At 52.1% G+C, this 13,055-nt stretch overlaps 1 pseudogene across 1 annotated transcript in view; it reads right to left on the minus strand.

Annotated features, from left to right (window-relative positions):
- Nucleotides 1-3,296: 3,296 nt before the first annotated feature.
- Nucleotides 3,297-13,055, minus strand: part of LOC308151309 (neuropilin-1a-like) — a 54,360-nt pseudogene continuing 44,601 nt past the window's right edge. Inside the window, exons 11-17 of the transcript XR_013938006.1 lie at nucleotides 12,301-12,483; nucleotides 9,608-9,658; nucleotides 8,326-8,472; nucleotides 7,267-7,640; nucleotides 6,699-6,795; nucleotides 6,070-6,126; nucleotides 3,297-3,727 (exon numbers count right to left, since the gene is read on the minus strand). The product of XR_013938006.1 is annotated as a neuropilin-1a-like (transcript). The remainder of the gene's footprint in view (nucleotides 3,728-6,069; nucleotides 6,127-6,698; nucleotides 6,796-7,266; nucleotides 7,641-8,325; nucleotides 8,473-9,607; nucleotides 9,659-12,300; nucleotides 12,484-13,055) is intronic.

Here is a 13,055-nt window from a genome sequence, read left to right on the forward strand (position 1 = left end):
TGTGAGTTCAGAAGTACAGTTTAGCCTTGGACAATGTTTACCTACGCAGTTTAGAAGAGACACTTTGAACTGTGTGGGCACAGTAAAGGGACAACAACACTTGGTATGACACCCCTCATGGTTGAAACTCACTTGATTTGTATCCTAGAAGTGCTGCTGAGTACAGTGGTAGTAGTGCAGTAGTAGTCTATCATCAGGATAATTAGGATATTAGAAGAATTACAAACACTTAACAACACATAATACATTGAGAGGATTAAATGTTTATTTTTGATCAAATGTGTGGTTCCTTTATCCATAGTATTTCTAAATAAGACAAGTTTAACGTGGGCGCTATAGAATTCCTTATATACATACACACGAGGCAGGTGGGCCATCTTCCACTATAATGTCGTTCACAGAACACAGATGGATTTGGGGCTGTTTGAGGTCAAGTTATATACACTACAATGTATACAACACTGCCCCCTCGTGTTCAATATGTGTTACAATGACGCACAGACGTCAGGCTAGTGGAAGTTGACATCGGAGGACGAGCTCATTGTAATGCATGGAATGAAATAAGGGATGGAATCATGATACCAACCATTCCTTATTCCATTAGATATACATGTATTACAATGAGCCCGTCCTCCGACGTCGACCTCCATGCCTGCCTCCCCTGCTCTGAACCTTTTTATTTAAAGTCAGTTATCTGAACAAAAAAATAACTTGAAAGACAAAATCTTATTCAAACATTTATTTGATCCAATTCTTTGGAATGTAGTAGTCATTGAGTCAGAGACAACAGAGACGGGCTGGGTGTTGGGGCTGACTGCAGAGTAGAGGGGATGGTCAGTCAGAGTAGTAACATTACTTCAGTCTTTAAGGCCTCACTGCTTTTACTTAGTTATTTTCTCCTCTTGTTTTAATATCTGAGACAGCGAATTACAGAAGCAGTATTGAAAATAAAACTTCTTTTTTTTTTGTAGAAAAAGAATGGCACATACATTTTGTGACGGTACAAAAACACAAGGTGATATCATATAACATAGCAGGTAAATAAAACATGACGTTATTAGAGACGTGTATAGCTTTTTCCAATAATGAAAAACATCTCTGTAATTGTACATTTCAGCCTCATATCATTTCATCTGAAACCATATAAAAAGAATAGACCATAACACTGTATTTTCCTTCTCTCTTTCTCTCTCTCTCTCTCTTTTTCACAATTCGATATCATAAAACACATAGATCTTTTAAATATATCAGTGCAACATTGTTTTTACATCTAGTGCTGCAGCATCCTTTCTTCATGAGGTTCACACCAATCAGGGCTGGGGTCAATTCAATTAAAATTAGTCAATTCAGGAAGTAAACTGCAATTCCAAATGTCCTCTATCCTTTTCAATGAGGAACATTTAAGAACTGGAATTTCAGTGAACTGCCTAAATTGAATGAAATTGAATGGACCCCAATGCTGACACCAATAACATTAGGCCTTTAACGTTATGTGAAATACGGATACTAAAAAAGCTAAAAGCAGAACAACAAAACATGTTTACCTACTCGGAAGGACAGTAAAAACAGAGGGCGAAACACAGAAGCTCTAAACGGCCATAAGGAATTAACAATTACACATCACATCCACTGATTACTGGGGGTCCGTGTTGTTTCTGCCGTTTACAGTCCAGTTGTCTCTAGCGTTCAGGCCAGTGAGGGGAAGATAGGATGCCATTATAGATTGTGTCAACAGGTAGACCTGAACAGTTGACATGTGTACAGACTAGAGTGGAGTGGAGGTGTCACAATGGCAGAAGAGAACAGCGTCTGTCCTCCCTCTCCATCAGGACACACTCCACCATACACTCCATCAGGTGTTTGATACCATTCCTCGTTCTGTCCCATGCATTACTAAGAGCCCGTCCTCCGATTTCTTCCTCCACCAGCCTCCCCTGATAGACACGTACAGTACTGTCTCAGGGAAGCGTAGTGGAGGTGGCTCAGGCCACGCTCGCCTGAGACACAGAGATGTGTGTTCGCTCCGACGCCAAGCCTTTAGCTCAGTGAGCTAACACAGTCCTGTTGGTGCTCAGATGACCCAGCCAGGCGGGTCACATGGCTCTAGCGTCACTGCAGCGTCACAGTGAGGGGAAGGTTCATCAGGTCCATTGTCTCTGTCTGACCTCCGCTCAGTGGAGAGTTCCTCTCTGTTCTTCTTGTTAAGTTCTTAGCTTAGCCTAACATAGCTTAGCAGAATTTAGCGTAGGTAGCGGAGATTTGCAGTGCACCCATGAGACCTATCATGTTCATGAACGTACAGTAACTCAGTCTTAACATCTCATCCTCTTACAGCCATTACCATTGGCGGAAGAGCACATCCCCCGCCCAGGCAGTTTTGTGAGAGCACCAATAAAACACAGGAACACAAATTGCCGTATCACATGATGAAAGCCAGACTAGATATCGTACATAAACACAACAAAGCACAAAGAAAGGACACTGCAACATTTTGTCTTTTTTCTATAATAAAAGGGCGCACAAATATATTAAAACTTATGTACAATAAGGATGTCACGTGCCCCTGCGTGATGAACTCCTGCCAGTCAGACTCGACCAGCCGATGCTGCCTGCCAGCCAGACTCTACTAGTCGATTGCCTACTCACTGCTATGATCAGAACGGAATCGGTGAAGAAAAAGGCAACAGAAACGTTAAACAAGGCACTGTCAGAACTAGACATCGGTCTAGGTCTAGGGCCAGGGCCTATAGCGCCCTCCTCTGGATGAACACACACACACACACACACACACACACACACGCAGGCACGCTCGCACACATACACACGCGCACGAATGCACACACACGCACACACACACACACACACACAGAGGGCATGTATGTGCACGCACACTCACTGGGCATGTATGTGCACGCACACGCACTGGGCATGTATGTGCACGCACATGCACGCGTGTGCGCGCGCACACATACACACACACACACACACACACACACACACACGGTCAGCTGAAGAGCCACCCATCTGGATAGTGAATTGATTTTGTTATACACTGCTCTTTCCATGAAACAATGACCCCCCAAAAATAAAAAAATAAAAACATTATGAATACTTTCTTCTGAATTGGTCTCGACACCAGCATCTGATTACAAGAAAAAAAAAAAAAACACGCGAAAAACAAACAAAACAAAAATAATCCGTTTTTTCTTTTTTTTGCTGTACAACATTTCTTTATATACAGTGCCTCCTAGTGGTGGGGTCTTTCCACTGCAACTTCTGAGAAAACCAACGGCTCAGTCACAGTCACACACCTTGGCTACAGCGCCCCCTTCAGTACGGCGGTGGCGTGGACCCTGCTCCTCCAGCTGAGAGGCACTGCTAGTCTAGGGGGGGGGGGGGGGGCTTCCTTCACTCACAGAGATAAAACAGCACCTTTCCTTTTACGCTTCCGAGTACGAGTTCTGTGCGTTCAGCTGCTTCTCCTTCTTTAGTTTCACCCCGTCCACCAGCTCAAAGTTGTAGTTCTCCAGCGCCGAGAGGTTCCGGTCGGCCATGGTGCCGTGGGAGCAGGCGCAGTAGAGGACCACCCCGCAGATGGCGCCCAGGAAGACCCCCAGGGCGCTCATGGCGATGATGGTGATGAGGATGGGGTCCAGGGTCTTCAGCATGTTCCCCGGGGCGCCAAACTCACTGTTGCCCACCATCTCAGGGAAGAAGGGCTCCACGGCTGGGGGGAGAGGAGAAAACACTGTTTATTTAAACCCCTGGGGTCTACAGCCTGGATCCATACCAGTTCGCCTACAGAGCCCACAGGTCCACAGAGGACGCCATCGCGACGACTCTCCACTCCACTCTATCCCCCCTGGAGAGGGGAAACAGCTACGCGAGACTGCTCTTTGTGGACTTCAGCTCTGCCTTCAACACCATCCTTCCAGACAGGCTAGTGACCAAACTACTAGACCTGGGACTATCACACTCTATATGTGCATGGATCAAGGACTTCCTGTCCGACCGCCCCCAGAGGGTGCGGGTGGGCTCCCACACCTCCACAGCCCTCAGACTCAGCACTGGGTCCCCCCAGGGCTGCGTGCTAAGCCCCATCCTCTACAACCTCTACACCTACGACTTCACCCCCGTCCACCCCAGCAACTACATCGTAAAGTTTGCAGACGACACCACCGTGGTGGGCTGCATCTCGGCGGGGGACGAGGCGGCGTACAGGGATGAGGTAGAGCAGCTGAGCAAGCTGTGCAAGGTTAACAACCTGCTGCTGAACCAGTCAAAGACCCAGGAAATCATTGTGGACTTCAGGAGGAAAAAATCTGAGGTCCAGCCCCTGCTCATCGACGGAGAGAGCGTGGAGAGAGTCTCAACCCTCCGATTCCTGGGGGTGCACATACAGGATGACCTGTCCTGGAAGAACAACACAGCAGCCATCATCAAGAAGGCACAACAGCGGCTCTTCTTCCTGAGAGTCCTCAGGAAGGACCACAACAAGCAGGAGATACTGGTGGCCTTCTACCGCTGCGCAGTGGAGAGCATCCTCACCTACTGCATCTGCAACTGGTTCTCCAGCTGCACAGCCGCAGAGAGAAATGCGCTACAGAGAGTAGTGAGAACAGCCCAGAAGATCACCGGCGCCCCCCTCCCCTCTCTGGAAGAGCTGTACAACACACGCTGCCTCAGGAAGGCCTCCAAGATCTCCAGAGACCCATCCCACCCTGGGTACGAACACTTTGCCCGGCTGCCCTCGAACAGGCGGTACAGGACCATGGCCGCAAGGACAAACAGACTGAAGCTCAGCTTCTACCCCAGGGCCATCCAGGCCCTGAACACAGCAAAGACCTAGGTTCTGGGCCCTGGACAGTCTGGACGGATTGATGGCAGCTGCTGGATTGAAAAATCAGGTGTAGTGCTGAGGCACAAATGTGTACATTTCAAGCCTGCAAACTGCGACACTAAATGAATGTGCAATAACACTATGTGCAATATGACAACCCTAGGGTACATAAGGTTGCAGAGAAATAGGAAATGTTAGCATAGAGTACAGCACAGTGTTTTATCTGTACAGTATAGTATAGTGGATAGTGTACATAGCCTTTATTTATGTAAACCAGCTCCTTTCCCTTCTTTTTTTTTTTTCTTTTTTTTTTCTCTTTCCTAGCACCAGGGGAGCCACCCCTCCCAAATTTCGTTGTTTGGTACCTGTACTATAGCAATGACAATAAAGACCATTCATTCATTCATTCATTCATACAGACACACTGGGGTACAGAGACACACTGGGGTACAGAGACACACTGGGGTACAGAGACACACTGGGGTACAGACACACACTGGGGTACAGAGACACACTGGGGTACAGACACACACTGGGGTACAGAGACACACTGGGGTACAGACACACACTGGGGTACAGAGACACACTGGGGTACAGAGACACACTGGGGTACAGAGACACACTGGGGTACAGAGACACACTGGGGTACAGAGACACACTGGGGTACAGACACACACTGGGGTACAGACACACACTGGGGTACAGAGACACACTGGGGTACAGACACACACTGGGGTACAGAGACACACTGGGGTACAGACACACTGGGGTACAGAGACACACTGGGGTACAGAGACACACTGGGGTACAGAGACACACTGGGGTACAGAGACACACTGGGGTACAGAGACACACTGGGGTACAGAGACACACTGGGGTACAGAGACACACTGGGGTACAGAGACACACTGGGGTACAGAGACACACTGGGGTACAGAGACACACTGGGGTACAGAGACACACTGGGGTACAGAGACACACTGGGGTACAGACACACACTGGGGTACAGAGACACACTGGGGTACAGAGACACACTGGGGTACAGACACACACTGGGGTACAGAGACACACGCAGGCTAGCACAAACACACACACAGACACACATGCACGCACAACCACACGCACACACACACACACTCACACACACACACACACACACACACACATACACACACACACACACACACACACACACACGCGCGCACACACTCATCGAGGTACATACATACCTTGAATAATGCAGATCTCAGTAGGCTGGGGTGTGGAAGCTTCTGGTATGTCTGGATCTAGAAGAGGAAGGAACACAACTCTTTAACGACTCCGTTCTCACACACACTAACGGAGACCCTTCACCCTCTTCTGAACCAAATCCTGATACCATCTCGTGCTTTCTAACGAGCCTGTACTCCGATTTCTACCTCCACCGGCCTCCCCTGGTGTAGTCTATGAGACGGTGTTATGGACACAGATTAAGCCTACTCTTTAAAAACACCTGCAATGAAGCATCCCACAGACAGCGCGAGCCTCCACCTAGTTTAACCTGTGTCCTAAAAACCACCCCATAGAGCACATTATAAGCAGGATTCTGACCAAACGACAGAGAAAGACAGAGAGAGAGCGAGAGACAGAGAAAGAGAAAGAGGGAGAGATAAAGAGTTACAGAGAGAGTTACAGAGAGACAGAGAGAGAAAGAAAGAGGGAGAGATAGAGAGAGTTACAGAGTGATAGTTTCAAAGAGAGAGTTTACAGAGAGAAACAGAGAGAGAAAGAAAGAGGGAGAGATAGAGAGAGAGTTTCAAAGAGAGAGTTTACAGAGAGAGACAGAGAGAGAAAGAAAGAGGGAGAGAGAGACACCTACCCTTGCACTCCTCGGGCGTGAGTCCATCCAGGATCCTGATGTTGTCCACAGCGATGTGACCGGTACTCCTCCTGTCTCCCACGCCCTCTACCACCACCTAGTGGCAACAACACCACACCACGCCCAGTTACACCAACAGCAATGTATTCCATGCTTCAGAGTCTACATGAATGACAGCTCATTATAATTCATGGAATGGAATGAGGAGCACATGCGTACATCATAACACCTGTAGATATATAACACTGTTATTTATACAAGCACTGCAGTGCGTGTATGTCTGCGTGTGTGCTTGTGTCTATGGTAGGAAGTGCTGGAGTGTGTCTGTGTGTGTGTCTGTTTGTGTATGTATGTATGTGTGAGTGTGTGTGTGTGTTTGTTTATGTATGCGCGAGACTGCGAGTGTGTGTGTGTGTGATTTCGTACCTGGTAGGAAGTGCTGGAGTGTGTGTGTGTGTGTGTGTGTGTGTGTGTGTGTGTGTGACTCCGTACCTGGTAGGAGGTGCTGGAATGTGTGTGTTTGTTTGTGTGTGTGTGTGTGTGTGTGTGTGTGTGTGTGACTCCGTACCTGGTAGGCGGTGCTGGAGTGTGGCACCATCACCCGGCCCTCCCTCCAGCGGCTCCCCTGGTGGCCGCTGACGGTCCACAGCAGAGACTCCGCCCCTCCCTGCTCCGTCTGCCTCCGCTGTTTGATGTGCAGCGTCCCGGCGTGCTCGCCAAACATGTGGTACCAGAACGACACGCACAGGTCTGAGTCTGGGGAGATCACCTGCAGGCTGGACAACCTGGCCACCCTCATCACCACCACCACCTCCTCCTCCTCCTCCTCCTCCTTCTTCTTCTCATCTTCCTCCCCCTCGTCTTCCTCACCCTGGGGCCCATCCTCAGCAGCAGCAGGAGAGACAGGAGACAGCTGCATGTAGATGAAGTTCCCCGGTCCGCCTGCAGGGAGCAGTCAGAGACAAGCTTAGCGTACTTTTTTTTTCATTGACGGTCGTTGAAATCCACACTCAACATCGCTTTCATACAGAGGACTGTGTACATGTGGTTGAAACTCCCTCCTCATTCTCCTCTCTCTCTCCTCTTCTCTTTCTTTCTGCCTCTCTCCCTCCCTCCCCCCTGCATACATCTTGACTGTCCCTCCTAAATACCTCACTACACCCCTGCACAGTTTCTCTGCAGTACAAATGTGTAACGGTCTGGTGAAACGGGTAACGCGTCGGCAGCCGATTTTATTTAGAAAAATGTAAATAAATGTCAGCGTTGTTTAAAATCAATGACACACTCGCTAGTCAACTAACACAGCTTGTTTTGTGAGCCTGCTAACAATGTAAAGTAGTGTTATCGTCAACTAGGTAGCAGTGGGGATTACCCACCGAATCCATTGCTTGGCTCGACTAGCGAGGGTGTGTGCTGATTTTCAACAACATTGAAACGTATTTCCCGAGTTTCAAAACAAACGTCTGAACATTTTGATTGGTTGGCCGACTTGTTACCCCTTTCACCAGACCGTGTCCCACATATACTTGTGGTAAGTTGCATTGGATAAAGGCGTCTGCCAAATGTCTAAAATGTAAAGAAAGGTAAATGTCCTGCCTCCCCCCTCCCCCTCCCCTCCCCCCCTCACCTGTGTGGTCCTGGGTGGGTCCCCTGTGAGCGCTGGGCGCGGCGCTGGTCTGGACCAGCCACTCAGCGCCCGTGTCTCTCTCCAGGGTCCAGCCGCACATGGACGGGTTCTCTGCCCAGCCGAAGTCACACGCGAACCACAGGTACTCTGAGACAAGAGCAAGAGGGGAAAGTGAATCATTTCTTTATACGTGTGTGTGTGTGTGTGTCTTTAATACAGTCTACTGAAAGGCACTGGAGCTGAGGATGTCTTGTTGGATGAAAAACAGACTCCCACATGGGGACACGTGTGTTTAGGATCGAGAGACGGAAGGCTGAGGGGACCTTCCAGAGGGAGGGAGGGGGGAAGGGAGGGAGGGAGGGGTGGAGGGACGGAGGGAGGGAGGGGTGGAGGGACGGAGGGAGGGAGGGACGGAGGGAGGGAGGGAGGGAGGGGTGGAGGGATGGACGGAGGGACGGAGGGAGGGAGGGAGGGAGGGGTGGAGGGACGGAGGGAGGGAGGGAGGGGTGGAGGGACGGAGGGAGGGAGGGAGGGGTGGAGGGACGGAGGGAGGGAGGGCCACTAAAACAGTGATGAGGACCAAACCATTTCCAGACCGTGTGTGTCTGTATGAGTCTCTGTGTGTGTGTGTGTGTGTGTGTGTGTGTGTGTGTGTGTGTGTGTGTGTGTGTGTGTGTGTGTGTGTGTGAGTGTGTGTGAGACAGAAATGCTGTATGTTTTCCAGCTTCTCTGCCATGCCAGCTCTGCTCAGTAACATGGCGGCAGTGGTTAACCACAGCATCAGATGAACGCTCCCCCCGCCCCCCCGCCCTCGCTCCCCCCATCGACTCTGAACAGAGAGAATACTATTGTGCTGCTCTAAGGGACGCAGGGAGTAGGGGTGTCGAGGGGGCTGCAGCACCCCCTACTGGCGGGGGCTGTAACCGCAAGACCAAAAAAGTTGACTAAAACAAATCAATAAAAAACATATTTTTTCGAGAGTAGCATGTTAGCATAAACACAGAGCACGCTAGGCACAAAGGATTCTGCTGCTGGATCCGCTGCTCTGTCCCCCCTGGTTGTCATGGGATACTCCAGCTCTCAGTTCACTGACACCCAGCGGCTACTGTTACTGAGGGGGGCGGAGGTGGAGGTGGAGGGAGGCAGAGAGAGAGGGGGGACTGGGGGGGGACTGGGGGGGGGGGGGGGGGTGAGAGACAGAGAGAAGAAAGAGAGAGAGAGTAGGGAAGGAGACAGACAGAGGATAGAAAGACACACAGATATAGTTTCTGGGCGTTCTCACCTGGTACGATGATGTCCACCGTCGGTTCCTCCTCTGCCATCGTGGTGTCACCTGCCAGACAGATGGGCACAGTCAGGGGGGGGGGGGGACGGGTCACAGGACACAGATGCGCACGCACGCACACGCACACGCACACGCACACACACACACACACACACACACACAACACACTGGCGAACATTTCCGGGGGCCCCCCGCAGGTCGGACCCTGGGGCCCCTCCCACAGCCCTAAGCCAATAATAGAGTGTATGGGATAGACATCGCGACCACTTAATGCTTAACATTTTTATTTGTATTTTCTTTTCAGGCATTGTTGACAATTACAAACAAGTGGGTCTGTATTTTTTGTAATATGAAGGTATAGTAGAACATTTGTTATGCTTTGCACAATATGCCGTTCTGTATAAAAGATCCATAGATTAATGTAGCCTACAAAAATAAAACAAACAAAAAAACATTATCCTGTAGGCTAGAGGCTGCTGTCAGGAGCTGCTCTGTACATGTGGTGTAGCCTATTATTTTAAACGAGCGCGTCTCCGGGCATTCTTCTGCGCAAAGTCCAGTATAACACTCTTTAAATCTAGACTGCGCGCACGTCGGCTCCGGTGCCGTTATTGAGAATGTACCGTTTAACACTGTCGTCTTCTTTATCTACCGGGGGGCCCGGCTAGTGCTGGGGGGGGCCTGGCTAGTGCTGGGGGGGGCCTGGCTAGTGCTGGGGGGGCCTGGCTAGTGCTGGGGGGGGCCTGGCTAGTGCTGGGGGGGGCCTGGCTAGTGTTGGGGGGGGCCTGGCTAGTGCTGGGGGGGGCCTGGCTAGTGCTGGGGGGAGCCTGGCTAGTGTTGGGGGGGGCCTGGCTAGTGCTGGGGGGGGGCCTGGCTAGTGTTGGGGGGGGGGCTGGCTAGTGTTGGGGGGGGGGCTGGCTAGTGCTGGGGGGGGCCTGGCTAGTGTTGGGGGAGCCTGGCCTGGCTAGTGTTGGGGGGGGGGCTGGCTAGTGCTGGGGGGGGCCTGGCTAGTGTTGGGGGAGCCTGGCTAGTGCTGGGGGGGGCCTGGCTAGTGTTGGGGGGGGGGCTGGCTAGTGCTGGGGGGGGCCTGGCTAGTGTTGGGGGAGCCTGGCTAGTGCTGGGGGGGGCCTGGCTAGTGCTGGGGGGGGCCTGGCTAGTGTTGGGGGGAGCCTGGCTAGTGTTGGGGGGAGCCTGGCTAGTGCTGGGGGGGGCCTGGCTAGTGCTGGGGGGGGCCTGGCTAGTGCTGGGGGGGGCCTGGCTAGTGCTGGGGGGGGCCTGGCTAGTGCTGGGGGGAGCCTGGCTAGTGTTGGGGGGGGGGCTGGCTAGTGCTGGGGGGGGCCTGGCTAGTGTTGGGGGGAGCCTGGCTAGTGCTGGGGGGGGCCTGGCTAGTGCTGGGGGGGGCCTGGCTAGTGCTGGGGGGGGCCTGGCTAGTGCTGGGGGGGGCCTGGCTAGTATTGGGGGGGGGGGCTGGCTAGTGCTGGGGGGGGCCTGGCTAGTGCTGGGGGGGGCCTGGCTAGTGCTGGGGGGGGCCTGGCTAGTGCTGGGGGGGACCTGGCTAGTGCTGGGGGGGGCCTGGCTAGTGCTGGGGGGGGCCTGGCTAGTGCTGGGGGGGGCCTGGCTAGTGTTGGGGGGAGCCTGGCTAGTGCTGGGGGGGGCCTGGCTAGTGCTGGGGGGGACCTGGCTAGTGCTGCAGATGCATGGGCAGTAAGCACGGCTAGCTGGTTGGGCTATGTCGGAACTTGTATCTTGTAACTTGTGTGTTGTAACTTGTATCTTGTAACTTGTGTCTTGTAAAACCGGCCTCGGTGGGGGCACAGCTGAATTCTTGCTGTCCTGAAAAAAGGAACTGATTAGAACTGATGAAGCTAGCCACTGTAAGAACAAACGACAATTCCAATGTAACTTGTAGCCTACACGTAGCCTACTGGTTATATTATGGCGAATAAAACTTTCTATCATTCTACCTGTCTCGAAGCGTGATGCACGGTTAGCTGGGCTGGGCTGTCTGTCTGTCTGCCATCTGCCTGGACTCAGAGCTGACCGGGGGTTGGTTGCAAGCGGTGGCCGGGTCCAGCGGGGAGCTAGCTGGCTAGGCTGTAAAGGGGCCCCGGCTGGGCTGTCTGTCTGCCGGCTGCCTGGGCTCGGAGCTGACCGGGGGGTTGCTCGCGGTGCCAGGGCCGGGTGGGGGGGCTTACTGCCAATGCATCTGCAGTAATAGAGTCTTTGCTGCCTGCTGGAACAATGAAGTTCTTTTTGGTAGCTTTGACCTCTCCTGTTCGGCTTTCGCTCTAATCCGTTTTTTCTGAGCACCGCTTGCATATTTGCGCTTAATTTTTACCGGCAACGCAGCTAACGTATTGAACGTTAAATTAGCAATGCTTCCCGCTTTGTTTTGAACGCTGCCCAGCCTGCCAATGAGAGTAGTGATCAACCGGCTAGCCCTATCACAGGCGAGCAAAATAATTAGACTATTAGAATACACAAGACCGGTGCCTAGCAACATAGAAGGGAAGGGGGCCCGCCCTCTGCGTCCTGCTGTTCCCGTTATGACTTTTTTTAATCTAGTGGGGCCTCCCAAGCTCCAGGGCCCCCCCGCACCGCGGGGGCCTCCGCAACGCCACTGACTCTACACACTCTACACACAGTTTACACACACCCGAGAGGGGGAGAGAGAGAGGGCGTGTGAGCACCTGTGGTGTCGTAGTTGTCCCCGGGGGCTGGGTAGCCGTGACAGTCGTCCTGGTCGGGGTCACACTCCTCGGGGACAGGACCAGGCATGGTCGCGGTCACCGCCGTCGCCGCGATCACCGCTAACGTGGTCGCGGCAAACGTGGTCGCCAAGGGCGTGGAGGGTGGTGCGGGAGTCGTGGGCTCTAGAGAGAGAGAGAGAGAGAGAGAGAGAGAGAGAGAGAGAGAGAGAGAGAAATTAAGTCACAGACATACACAACACACATACTCTGGGCAGAGATCGGAAATGGAAAGGGGAGGCTGGTTCAGGAAGAAATCGCGGAGGACGGGGCTAAATCGCGGAGGAACGCTATCAAACACGTGTGTCCGTGAAACGTGTGGTTTGAATCTTGAAAGCTATGCATCAGTATGCCATTATGTCTCTGTCTCCCCAGGGCCTTGGTGAGTGGGATTAACGCGTACGTTCATTATGTTTCCCTCATCAAGCTGGGACGCGACAGGGATCACAGAGGACCACGCTTCCCCAGGTGTGAGGACGGAGATTCAGATAATTAGACGAGATTGCTCATGATAGAGTTCCAGATGAGTGTGTGTGTGTGTGTGTGTGTGTGTGTGAGTGTATGTGTGTGTGCATTCATGCACCTTGTTGAGTGAGTGTTTGAAGTGTGTGTGTGTGTGTGTGTGTGTGTGTGTGTGTGTGTGTGTGTGGGGGTGTGTGTGTGTGTGTGTGTGTGTGTGTGTGTGGGTACATTCATGT

The sequence above is a fragment of the Nansenia antarctica genome, assembly GCF_963989245.1.
Source record: "Nansenia antarctica genome assembly, chromosome: 2".
Taxonomy (NCBI): Eukaryota; Metazoa; Chordata; class Actinopteri; order Argentiniformes; family Microstomatidae; genus Nansenia; species Nansenia antarctica.